Here is a 13,915-nt window from a genome sequence, read left to right on the forward strand (position 1 = left end):
CTGTCAAATCAACTGATCTCACTTATGAGCTCACTATGTGACTGCAGGTCCCAGTTGCTGAAAAGGTTTAATCTGGATCAAAATGATCTGGATTTTGAAATCCCTTATTTTGCCACCCAGAATCACCATGTATCCATTTTTTTTTTTTTTTTTACAATATTTTTTATTGAAATTTCAAATGCATTTAAAACTCAAGATTAAAAAGAAAAAGAAAAAATAAAATAAAATAAAATAAAAAAGCAAATGGACAGTGACATCAGACATCAGACTACCATGTATCCATTTTACTTTTATCCCAGTTGCTCAAAGCAAAACTGGATTGGATCAGTCTGATCCAGACACAAACTTTTCAAGATTACCAAATCTGGATAACATGTGATAAATTGGACTGTGTATCACACTGAAGGCCCCTTGGTCTGCAAAAAAACCCCAAAAAAACAGGCAGAACAGCGACACTCGAAGTGGGCTGTATGTATTGTTCTCTGGGCTGCTTTTTATAAACAGCCAGACCTTATCTGACCCACAAATAGCCTAATAATAAATAAAAAAGCAAATACCGTATACATTAAATACTAATTCAAATGCATTGTGAATATTTTACCATATGTTTCAAATCCAAACTTCAAATTGAAAAATTCAAATTTCATCTGACTTATTGTCGATTAAATGCATTTTAATATTGCACCACTCCTACTGTGAACCGAGGGACTGCGGATGGAAATTAGCTTTAGAGCTAAATCTGGCATATTTACACTTTGCATGTTCATGAATATCCAGAGTCCCATTACAAATGAACAAATAAATGAAAATGAAATATTGTTGATATGTTGTACTGGAGAGTCCCGCCAGCAAAAAGGCAACATGTAGAGTGCAGGTGGCTGACAAGTTATCACACCTTAATGTTAATAAAATGTGAACAGACCTGCTCAAGGTAGTGACTTTTCAATATAGGTCACATGTCAAACACACCTGCATTCAGGTACAGGTCGCTATAGAATCACTCACTAATTATAGGTGCAGTATACAGTGACAACACAGCACAGAAGTTCACAGCTCCTTAAAGCAGAAGTAAGTGATATATTTGTGTTAATATAAGTCTTAAATAGTTATATCTTCCGACAGCAATCACTTACATAGAGTGTTTGGTCTGAAACACGGGTCTGTCAGTCACTCTGCTCTGCTCTGAGCCGAGGAGAAAACTTTTATCGTATCCTACAGTTTTTATCCAATGAGGAGAGAGAACGGCATGCAGGGCTGTGTGTGCAGCCAAGGAACGCCGTGAATGTGGCGACGTAGGGACGAGGACTGTTATGGTGCGTTCAAGGAAACTCGTATTTTTCCGACCGTGAAGTCGTACCAGTTCGATCTGGTACGAGTTCACCGGTCGGAAGTTACGAGTGGCCGTTATAGTGACTTTCACCGGTAAAACAGGTCGGAAAAACACGAGTGGGTTGCCTGGAACGCTACAAAGTCGTAAGTTGTGACTTGAAGCTGTAATTTACGATTTCAAAAGCCTGCCTGGAACGCAGCATTAGCGAAAACGACCGGACCACTTACTTCTGCTTTAATGTCATGTCTGATTAGCTGCTCATGTCGTTCTTTAATTTTACTTTTACTTTAACCCGATGCGCTATTCAATGCAATACACCTGGCACTTTAAACTGAGTGCACTTTAGGGCACCGTGTAATACAACTTGGTACCCATGTACTCCCGCACTTTAGCACCTGTCACTTTGGCCCAGCACTTTTGCACCTTGCACTTTATCTCTCAAACTGTCCAGGTTCCATTACTGGCCTGTTTTTTTTATCTTGTTGTCTGCTTTGTCATGTCGCGTATATAACTGTGTTCTTCTGTCACTGTATTGTTTTTATGTTTTGGGACTCCGGATGGAAATTAGCACTGATGCTATAATCCGGCACATTTAGGGACCGTTCGTTATTTATGGAATGGGCCACCGGAGGAAAATGGGGGGGGGGTCATGTCATAATATTCTTTGTTGAGGGGTGGGTCCACAAAAAAAAAAAGGTCAGTGAGGGGGGGTCATTCAACATTTTGTCTGGAGGACACTGCAATGCCTGCAGAAAACAACAACAAAACAAAAACGGGACATTTCAAAGCTGCAAGCACTGATGACAATGAGAGCAACGGCCCCTGAATCACAACGTTATTTTATGTTGCCCTGATCTGCCCTGAGTTGGTTTCGAACCCGGGTCTCCTGCACCGCAGGCGAAGATGCTAACCGCTTCGCCAAGAACCCAATAAGGGTTCTGCCCGTGGCTTAGCACGTCTTTTATTGGTGAGTGAGTTTAACTTCAGTACCGTACAGAGGCTACGCTGCCTGCCTCATTGCGTAACTCTACATAGTCTGAGCAGCACGTACGTTCACTTGCTTTTGTGAATTGTAAACAAACAGACGCCCCCTCGGTTTTAGCGTCCAGCAGTTTAGCGGCTAATTCAACTGCAGTGATGGATAACTGTACCGGAGAGGCTCAACTTCATGAACTACATTTGAGGAATAAACGGCAGCTTTTACCTGACGGGAGACCGACGCCTGAGCTACGGTAGCTAACAGTTAGCTGGTTTTACGTACTTTCTCTCTCTCTCTCTTTCCCTCTCTTTCTTACACACACACACACACACGCACACACACACACACACACACACACACACACACACACACACAGTTGTCTGTCATATCTGTCGTAAACCTTGTAATAATACGTTGTTGTTGAGTACGGTTCACATTATTGTTGCTTCGGTTTGAGTGTGGATTAATTGTTAATGGCTTGTTGTGTAATGTGAGCTGGTCCAAAATCGCGATTCTGTTATTGATGAGTTGGGTTTTAATAACAGCTGATAAATGGCATTGTGATGAGAAGGTGCACACATGGTTGTCAAAATGAAATAATGTAGTGTCACGTGCTACGTGATGCGATGTCACGTGTTGATGGCTGGGGGGGGGTCATGTATCTTTTGATAAGGCTTAATGCAGGGTCATGTTAAAATTTACTGACTCCGACAGGGGGGTCATGTAAAAAAAAAAAAAAAGTCCTGTGAATCCCTCCGGTGGCACTGATGATAAATAACGAACAGTCCCTTACATGTTTTTATATGTATATTGATGTGCACTGTCCCATCCAAATAAACAAATAAAGTAAAGTAAAGTAAGTAAGTGAGGTAATTACCTTTCAATTAAAGGTTGAATATGTAGAATATTTATTAAAAGCTATATTTTTTCAAAAATAATACATCCATGGGGCCTTTAGAGGGGTACAGAATGAAAGTATTGCTTTTCCATAAAAAATTTTTTTTTAGTCTGAATTATTATTTTTAATTTTTTTGACGGGCTCGACAATGACTTTCTGTCAACGTTCTGTTTACATTCGTACCTGCCTGTAGCCGACATGTGGCTCAGTTCTCCGCTGTTTGCCTGCCTCCTCCCGGTCGGATGCGTTTGTTTCCAACCAAGCCTTTTTAATAATCAATCGGTGGATCAATGGATTATCATATACATGTTAGGATGGGTGTATTTGTGTAGTCTTATCTGTCATAAACACGTTTATCTCCGCGGACTTTCGGTGCCACGGAGCTCCTTTTTTTTTTTTTTTTTCAACTTGAGGAGAGCAGTGACAGCGGAGGCTCTGAGCAGCAGCGGTGTGGAAGGCAGAGAGCCTCCACTGTCCCTGTAACAAGCTACAAGTCATTTATTATGCTGTTAATGACGGTAAAAATGAAACATAAGGTAAATATCCTGCTTAGCTCTCCTCCTCTGCTGTCCTCTGTTCAGAGCGGAGTCCCTAGCAACGGCCCGTTTTGCCTAGCAACGGTCTGGCAATCGACTGCTGGAATTCTTTTTCTGTTGTTTTTCTTGTAATTCTACATAGTCAACCTTTAATTATAGGTCACATATATCAAACACACCTGCATTCAGGTACAGGTACATTATAGGTGCAGTGTTACAGTGACAACGCAGAACATGAAGTTCACAGCTCCTTAATGTCATGTCTGATTAGCTTAATATTATTTTAATATTATTTTGACTAGGCTATAGGGATAGGCGATTATAAAACTGAGAGTGAGTCTGTAGACTTTGCTTGTATTTTCTATATGTCCTTCCTCTTCTCTCTTTTTTAATATGTTCGAAATAAAGAATAACAATCAATAAATGTAGATAGTTGCATTAAATAGTGGTTGTGATTACTTATTGCATTGAAATGTCGTGCCCGACATTCTGGAAACCTGCCTGTGAGCTTTTGGTGACGTGTGCGCACTGAGTCGGTCAGCCAAATTACCACTCGACCAGCTGAGTGTGTGAATGTGTGAATGTGTGAGGGTCAGTCAGTTAACTCACCGGGGTGGCGATGGACGACGCCGGACACTAGGCGCCAGGCGAGAGCTGCCTCCTCGCTGTGGTTCAGCGTGTATAAGTCAGTCTCTCAAGGGATAACACAAAACATCCACCCGCCGCCGAGTCTTCTTCTTTCTCTGTTTTTCCCTATAGGTGCAGGAGTTTTATCCATACACGAACACACCCACACAAACCCAGCCCCGCATCATCCAGTCCAGCCAATGAATAAAGAGTGTGAGTAGGGGTGAACTGGGTGTGAAACATGAAATATGAATTATTATTATCATGATGAATGATTTTTTTTAATGGATGAAAAAAACAAAACCATTTTCTCCAGCTGAGCTCAGAAAAAAACAGATGTCAGTGTTTTGGGTCCCAACACATGACAAATCACATTGTGCCATATGTTGGGGCCCTTTTCAATGACATCAAGCCATGGGCACACCACAAAGCTGGTACAACCGTGTTTTTATCATCCTACAAACATTTCAAAGATAAGACTTTTATCTTTTGAAGATACTCACGCTTTTATCTCATCACTGCGACAGTCTTCTTACCTGCCTCAGGCTCCAGACTGTTCAGACTTCAGCTGCCAGATCATATTACACCTGTTTTAGGATCTTTAGACTGACTCCCGGAGTCTGTTAAAGTTGAAAGGCGCAGCTTCTGTGCAGGCACGTGCAGAGGGGGGGCCCCTTTGATCCTTGATGCCCAAAGTGCCCTTTTGTCGGTGCTTTTTTTTTTTTTTTTTTCGCTTGCATGTGTGTGTGTTTGTGTGAAGGCCTGTCAGTAGCCCTTAAAGAATAACATTTAATTATAGCTGCTGCGCAGCGATGGGTCGGGTCCGGGCTACTTTTGGGCAAATTTAGGTAATTCTGAGCAACAAACAGGAGAATAGGAAGACAGGACAGTTGACCTTATAATGTTCAATTTGCATTAGTTGAGGATTGAACTCACAACCTCGGGAACCAAAGACTGTTGTCTATCGCACTGAGCTAATTGACAAGTGGCATACAACAGTGGCTTCACAAATTGAGTAAGCCATTCACTGTCGTGTAGGCAGATTTGAAACCACAGTAAAAAGAAAAATCAGTTTTTGAGGTAAAATAATGATATGTAGCCTATTTGTCAAACATCTACTATGAATCTAAGATGTTAGGAGCCTTTGCACATGGTCCAGTCCAAGCTATTTGGATTTTTAAACTTAGAGGCTTTCTGTGACGCGACAATTAGGACAATTGTCTTGTATTTCATGTTGAGGACATCTGACATATCGATCTGTCATCATCATCATCATCATCACCCTTGCTGGGTCTCGAACCCACAGCCTCTGACACCAAGAACCAGCTCCTAACTCACTGAGCTAATTGGCTGGTAGTGAGACCTGCTGTGTAGCTTCATTTATCCACTCAGGTGAGCCAGTGCCCGGGCAGCTGTTGTGATGAAATGGTCAAAATGTCAATAATTCAGTCATCTAAACAAAAATCTGATAATACATAAATTGCATCTTGACAGCATGGAAATGTTGGTGATTTGTTTTTAATGATAAGTGTTTTGCTTCATAAGAGAAAATATGATGTTTATAAATTCCACTCTCACATTGACTGCAGTTGTTTCCATGAGAGCAGAATTCAAAATGTTCTAGAAAATTCAGTTTTTGAGATAAAATTCTGATATTTGCCAAACTTCATCAACCATGACTCCAGAATATTGTCATTTTTTTTCAGGAAGTTTGAAAATGTATTTAGCAGGAATTTGATGGTATATGTTTACAGTACTGTTTTCATGCACTGTAGGCTCAATTTTTGCTTAATCAAAAATCCGAGAAACAAATTTTGTGGAGGACGGTCTGGAGATGCTCTGTAGCAAGTTTGGTGTCAATTGAGCAAAAATTGTGGGAGGAGATACATTTTAAAAGTTTTACAGTTATTGAAAAAAACAGAGTGATGGACTTCATAATTTGTAATGAGTTTAAGTGGACAAAAGTTTCAGCAGTATTGAGGCGACATTGTGGTGAAGTTTCAACACTGTAGCATCTACCGTTGGTTTGGTAGGAATTTTTTAAGTTTTTAAATTTAAATGCTTATTGTGCCCCCCCTAGGAGGGGGGGGCACATGTCCTTGGAGTTGAGTGAATCTGGCATGGGACTGAACCTTTGTGCAAAGTTTGGTGAGTTTTCGCCCATGGGAAGTATGACTTCCTTGGAAGAAGAAAGAAAGAAGAAGAAGAAGAAGAAGAAGAAGAAGAAGAAGAAGAAGAAGAATTCCTAGGAATACAATAGGTTCCCGGCAGCTTAGCTGCCCGGACCCTAATAAATGATAATAATAATTTATGTTGCCTAAATGAAATGACCTGGCTCAACTTGGTAACATGGGTAACATCATCCACCACGACGTGCCCCGACGTGCCCCCGCCGCGCCCGCGCCGTGCCGTGCCCCCGCTGCAGCGAGAGATGGGCTCGGCCGCCGCGCTGGAATCTTGATTGAAAATCAATGTAGTTATGGAAGCTCAGTGGCGCTGTTTTCAATTCGGTTCAACTCGACCGCAGCAGAAGGGGTGCGTTTGATTTCAGCTCCGGGCCGGGCCGCAAGATGACGTTGAGGCGCTGCTTGTGTGCCCGCGGGGCAGCGCGTGAACGCACCACCGGCGCAGAGCGAGAAGAGAGAGAGAGGAGACGGAGTGGTGTACTGTGAAGCATGTTGAGTCTAAAGCCAGGCTCTCCTGTACTACAAAGGTGGCTCTCTTTTAAAGGGATAGTTCACCCTAGAATGATATTTCGCTCATTATCTACTCACCCTCATGTTGACTAAGGGCTGGAAGAATTTTCAGAGTCCACCGTCCCTTCTCTGAGTTACAGGGGGTCTTGACGTAGCAGTGCATTTCAATGCCACGGTAGCAAAGGGACAAGGTTCGCACTGATACTGAGACCGACTGAGACTCGAGTCGGTCTCAGTATCAGTGCGAACCTTGCGCATGCGCGCTGGCAGCGGAAGAGCAGACAACAACACTAGGAGCTAATGCTACAAACATGCTTGGAATGTGGACTTATTTAATTTTTTTCGTGACAATTACGCAATTTGGGGCTTCAGCACAAGACGGACATTACATACGAGCATCATGGAGGTATTTGGATGTTTTTTTGTGTGTGTTTTTTTACGAAGAGCTCTGGTGTCCCTTTGCTACCGTGGCATTGAAATGCACTGCTACGTCAAGACCCCCTGTAACTCAGAGAAGGGACGGTGGACTCTGAAAATTCTTCCAGCCCTTAGTCAACATGAGGGTGAGTAGATAATGAGCGAAATATCATTCTAGGGTGAACTATCCCTTTAACACGGCTAGATCACCATGGTAACTTGTGCTTAGGTTATGTTCAGAGTTTCAGTGCCGCTGTTTCACTATTTAACTCATTTACAGCTGCGTCAGCTTTACTTTGAAAGTCCAGTGGAGCTGGATCAGAACGGAGCGTTTGATCCGCTGCTGTTGACTTTCTCTCTGAGCGTCTCCGCCTGCAGACGTTCAGCTGAGGGAATACGCTGCTCAGCTGTTGATCCGAGCGTCAGGAGCTCATTATATATTAGGCTATAGCCTATATATTTCACTTTTATATACAGTCACCGCTGAAAGAAGTTGTGCGCTCGCAGCAGGACAGATAATCAGATGGATAATCGGTAAAGTGAATAATTTCACTTAATGTGGCCGTGAATAAATTAATTCCGATGTTACGATCGCCTGTTATATGTCAGTGTTGCCCAAACGCAAATCTTGAATAGGTCTCCGCTGTTTTTACATTTACAGCACCTAAAATGCACTGAAACCTATTTTCATGGGCACACCAGTCTCGCTTTCAATCGCCGATGGAGTTAGCAGTCCCCGTCCTCATCCCTCCGTCACCACATCCCCGTTTCCAAGATGGCAGCATGTCTTTTGTCTCTGTCAGGTGTCTGTCTGTTTTAATGTTTTTATTGGATTTTAGTATTTTTTAACGTCTTCACCTAAGGTTTTTGTGTGGATGAATGGCCAACTTTTGAAGGTTTGTGGATTATTCATGTTTTGTCTGCTTTGGAAGGCTGCTCTGCCTTGTATGTTCTGGCCTGCTCCTTCTGCTTGTGGACTGGTTTGTTAGCCGTGGCCTGTTTTGAGCTTCTTGGAACTGTGAGGTGTGATTGACTTTTTACCTGGAGCTGCTGTGGTGGGGCTTGAGTTTGGCCCTAAATTACAACAAGATACAGCAGTTTTTCTTACACTGCTTTGGGGCCTGGGACCCACTTCATCCACCCTGCTCTGCAGCCTGAGGCCCGGTAACATCCACCCTGCTCTGCAGCCTGCGGCCCGGTACCAACCACCCTGCTCTGCAGCCTGCGGCCCGGTACCAACCACCCTGCTCTGCAGCCTGCGGCCCGGTAACATCCACCCTGCTCTGCAGCCTGCGGCCCGGTACCAACCACCCTGCTCTGCAGCCTGCGGCCGTTAAACGTTTAGTTATACTATTGTTATTGCTTTCAGGGAATGTTGAGACTAATCCAGGCCCTGATGCACCGGCACATTGTTACACCCCTGCAGACTTTAAATCTAGAACTGGCCTGGGATTAATTCATATAAATGTAAGGAGTCTACTAAACAAGATGGACTTGTTAAAGGTCTGGATAAACTCGACAAATGCAGATGTTATTGTCTTATCTGAAACCTGGCTCACCAAATCTGTGCTTGATAAGGATATTTCTGTTAATGGCTACAATGTTTATCGTGCTGATCGTCCAAGAAAAGGGGGCGGAGTAGCAATTTATATCAGGAGCAATTTTGATGTTAATTTAGTGCTTACAGAGTCAGTATCTAAGGAGCTTGAGTTGCTTGCTCTTGAAATAGAATTAACAAAGAATCACCGTATTATGTTGGTAGGATGTTACAGGCCACCATCTGCTCCTAAAAATGCATTGTCATCCCTTGTTAAGTTTTTATCACAGCTGAAATACAATGAATTACTTTTGGTGGGAGATTTAAACTGGGACTGGCTTATGCCTGTGTCCGACGACCTGAAAGCACAATGTGATTCTCTCAACCTCACACAATTAATTAATTCCCCTACCAGACCCAACCCCAAATGTCCCCAAAAAGCAACACTCATTGATTTAGTTTTAACCAACATGCCTTCCAAATATGTGACAACAGGTGTGTTTCCAAATGATCTGAGTGATCACTGTGTGATAGCGGTCGTGAGAGACACAAGGCTTCCTAAAAGTAAGCCACGCTTTGTAGAGAAGCGCAATATGAAAATGTTTGTTGAACAAGCTTTCTTGCATGACCTTTATCACTTTGACTGGGAAAGGATTGCCCTTTTTGATGATGTTGAATTGGCTTGGAGTTACTTTCATGGAAGTTTCAGTCACATCATTAATAAACATGCCCCCCTGCGCAAATTCAGAATTAAAGGTCGTGATAATCCATGGTTTACAACCAAACTAGCAGAAATTCTGCATGAGCGAAATTCTGCATGGGCCAGGGCACGTAAATCAGGCTTGGAAACTGACTGGCTTTATTTTAGACAATTAAGAAATAAATTTACCTCTCTTCTTAGAAATACAAAGGCTGAGTTTTACTTGTCCACGACTACTGAAAGTCTGAAAAATCCAAAGACATTTTGGAAAGCAATTAAATCTCTGTCGTCTACCTCTAAATCAGTTAATCTTCCTTCCAGTATGCTGGTTGATGGCAGTAGAGTAACTGACAGAACAGACATATTAAATTGTTTTAACAAACATTTTATTTCCTCTGGGTTCTTGTTTAACTCCAAAAACCTCTCTAAACAACCCACACCTAGTGAAAAGGTCTCTAATGACCCTCCACTGGTTGTTAGGACCCCTGGTAATGTTAAGGCTTTTCATTTCCTACCTTTTTCTATAGCAGAGGTTGCTAAAGCTCTTAAAGACCTTGATCCTAAAAAATCACCAGGACCAGATAATTTGGAGCCTCTGTTTTTAAAACTGGCATCTGAAATTGTAGCTGCTCCATTGTGTCACATTTTTAATCTTAGTTTGTTGACCAATGTAATTCCAAAAGCCTGGAAATCTGCATTTGTTATCCCCCTCTTGAAAGGAGGAGATCCAAATATTTTAAACAATTATAGGCCTATTTCTAAATTGTCTGTTCTGGCTAAGGTACTTGAATTCCTTGTCAGTGAACAAGTAAAAGCATACCTAGCCACTAATTCTATCTTGTCGATTTCCCAGTCAGGATTTCGCAAAAAACACAGTACTACCACTGCAGCCTTGAAGGTTATAAATGACATAACTGAAGCCTTAGATAATAAACAGTGTTGTCTCTCTCTTTTCATAGACTTTTCTAAGGCCTTCGATACCGTGGATCATGACATTTTGACTGAACGTCTTACAGCAGCTGGGTTTTCTGTACAGGCAGTTGGATGGTTTGCTAACTATCTTAAAGACAGAAGCCAGGCTGTTCAGTTAGATGGTGTCTCATCTGAGGTTCAGTTTGTCCACAAGGGAGTGCCTCAAGGGTCAGTGCTAGGCCCTTTGTTATTTACTTTGTATATAAATAATATTGAAATTAATATTCCAAATGCAGCCTTTCATTTCTATGCTGATGACACCGTCATATATTGCTTTGCACCCACACCTGCAGAAGTGTTTGCATATATGCAGAATGCATTCAATAGAGTGCAAGAACAACTCTGTCATTTGCAACTTGTTCTAAATGCAGATAAAACAAAACTTATGCTTTTCACTAATTCTAAATCAGCAAGATCAAGTCAGTCTGTCATTGTCACCAGTAATGGTCAAGAAATTGAACTTGTATCTACTTTTAAATATCTGGGGTTTTTGATTGATGACCACTTGTCTTTTAAGGCACACATTCAGTATACTGTAAAGAAGCTGAAGCTTTTACTTGGATTTTATTTTAGAAATAAGTCTTGCTTTTCTTTTAGGGTGAAACAGAAACTGGTGGAGTCGACCTTTCTTCCGATTATTGATTACGGTGATGTGTTATATATGAATGCCTCCGTTCAATGCCTCCACATGTTGGATAGTGTGTATCATGGTGCTCTTAGGTTTATTACAAACTGTGGAGCTCTAACTCATCATTGTGTCTTGTACAGTAAAGTAAATTGGCCATCTTTATATGTGCGCAGGCTCGGCCATTGGTATGTGCCGATTTACAAGGCCATTCTTGAGATGATTCCATCTTATTTATCATCCCTTCTAATCTTGGCTAACAGGGCCTACAGTCTCTGCTCTCAGGACTTTTGTCATTTTACTGTTCCTAAGGTGAGAACAGAAATGGGGAAGAAAGCTTTTAGATTCTCTGCTCCGAGTACATGGAACAGTTTGCAGTCAGAGCTCAAACTCCAAAGTCTGGTATCTCTGAATGTATTCAAGTCCATGATAAATTCCATCACATCCAGGCTTCAGGAGTGCAAATGTTTTAATTGAGTGCAAATGTTTGACTAATCTTGTAAATTATTTTAACTAATTTTTTTAAAAATTCAATTTTGTTTGTTTGTTTTATGTTTTTAATTAATGTGACTATGTGTTGAAACTGTGCTGTCACTAGGTGCGTTTCCATTATGAAAGTAATGGAAACACCTACATTTCGAAAAAACTCTCAAATATCGCAAAAAAGTTTTTGCGCTCTCATGAGGTGGTTTTTGAGACGTATCGATACAAAAGTGTATCGCAAAAGTGTAATGGAAACACTTTTTTCGCTTTTCTACACGTCACCTTTTCCCTGCATGGTTGAAGGAGACTGGCTCCCGTATATTGTTGTCAGCGCCTCATCACCACTGGTGTTAAAAGTTCTTTCTGCAGTCAGGTTAATGCGCACATCCGCCGTGTTGGTAAACAAATAATCCCTCTATATCAACGGAGGCAACCGTGCTGAGCAGCTTGGGTTGGAGGTGGTGTGAGTGCGGGCCAGGGGGGGGGATTCGGGCTTCAGCACGGAACAACTGGCCCGTGCGAGTGCGCCCTTATTTGTGGCCGCTGCAGCGCCACACGGGCTTTGCCTTTCAGCAATCAAGCGCTGTTTTTGTCTTTGTTAAAAACAATAACAGCAACAGCTGTAGGCAGCTGAGATCGCTGTGCCGTCACCATAGAAACGCAAGACGCATTACGGCTCATTCGCAAAATACCTTTCAATGGAAACACCCGCAAATAGCAATTGCACTTTTTCGAAGTTTCAGAAATATCGCTTTTGTTTTGCGAAAATCTGTAATGGAAACGCAGCTACTCTTGGCCAGGTCTCTCTTGCAAAAGAGATCTTGGATCTCAATGGGACAAACCTGGTTAAATAAAGGTTATAATAATAATAATAATAATAATAATAATAAAACACACACTCGCATTTCATAATTGCCATCAGTGAAATACCTAGGCCTAGCCTATATGAAAACAATAAAATAAAATGTAAAAATTTGAGTTGTTGCTGTAGTTTATTTAGTTTAAATGAATAAAGCTTAATATTTAAAAGTAGCGCAATGTAGAGCTGTCAGAAATTAAAAGCAGCCTCATCTTGTCATATTTGCAGCAACACTGTTGCTTCAGGCTGCGATCAAGCTTTTTTGTATCGCTCATCCTCTCCATCAAAACAGCCTGCTGCTCTTGGCTGAAATCAGCCTGTTGTCGCTCCATTTAGTGAGGAAGTAAAATAATATGACGCCAAACGCCTTAACTGATGTGAACGCGCACAGAGGATGAAGCTGAGAGCCGGACTTAACAAACCAAGTTGATAACCAGCTTCGTAGTACCGTGTTAACTCGGACCGGGACTTAGTTGAGCTGCAGCATGAACACAAAGCCTGGATCTGTTGTCTCCTAGTACAGGAGCTCAGGAGTCGGGGTTTATTTTGAAAGGACAGCTAGAGAGAGATGGGTACACGGAGATGAAGCGAGTGTGTGTGTGGGGGGGGGGGGGTTGACACGCAAACCCCCACCCCGCGGCCGCCTCAGCCCAAATTTTGGCCAGAAAAAACCCAATATAATATATATATATATAAGCGTATATGCCTTTTTGGAGCACCTGCCCCTCCAAAGGTCTCTGCACGGGCCTGCTTCCGTGGCTCTACGGCTGCATTCATCAGGCTCAAACAGCTATGCCACATATCGATGGTAAGCCTATGTATGCGAGACAATAACATAAATTTTAACAGATTTGTCGGTGGTGCGCTGTAGGCCAATCAAGCGGTGTAATGATCCTATAATGACGATAGTGTCCTATGATCATCAAATGGTGTTATTTAATGTGTTTGATAGCACTCAGCAGAGTAAGATTTACAAGATTTTACCACAACCGGTCAAATCTTGTAAATCTTAAAAGTTTTAACCATTTGAAAAATGAGTAAAGGGACATTACAATATAAAAATCAAGCTATTTCGCCTGCCAAAAAATGATTCCAGTCCCTGGTATTGTACATAGATATGTCATTTCGTCCCGACATCGATATCGTCACACTGCATATCAGGACACTTTCGCGCAAGATTTCGTTGCCGGTTCGCTCGCTCGCTGTATGTCACGATGCGATGTCAAAGCTGCACAACACCCAAGTTCCTGTAGCTA

Source organism: Trachurus japonicus, chromosome 12 (assembly GCF_045865225.1).
Source record: "Trachurus japonicus isolate A0001 chromosome 12, Traja_1.0".
Lineage (NCBI taxonomy): Eukaryota > Metazoa > Chordata > Actinopteri > Carangiformes > Carangidae > Trachurus > Trachurus japonicus.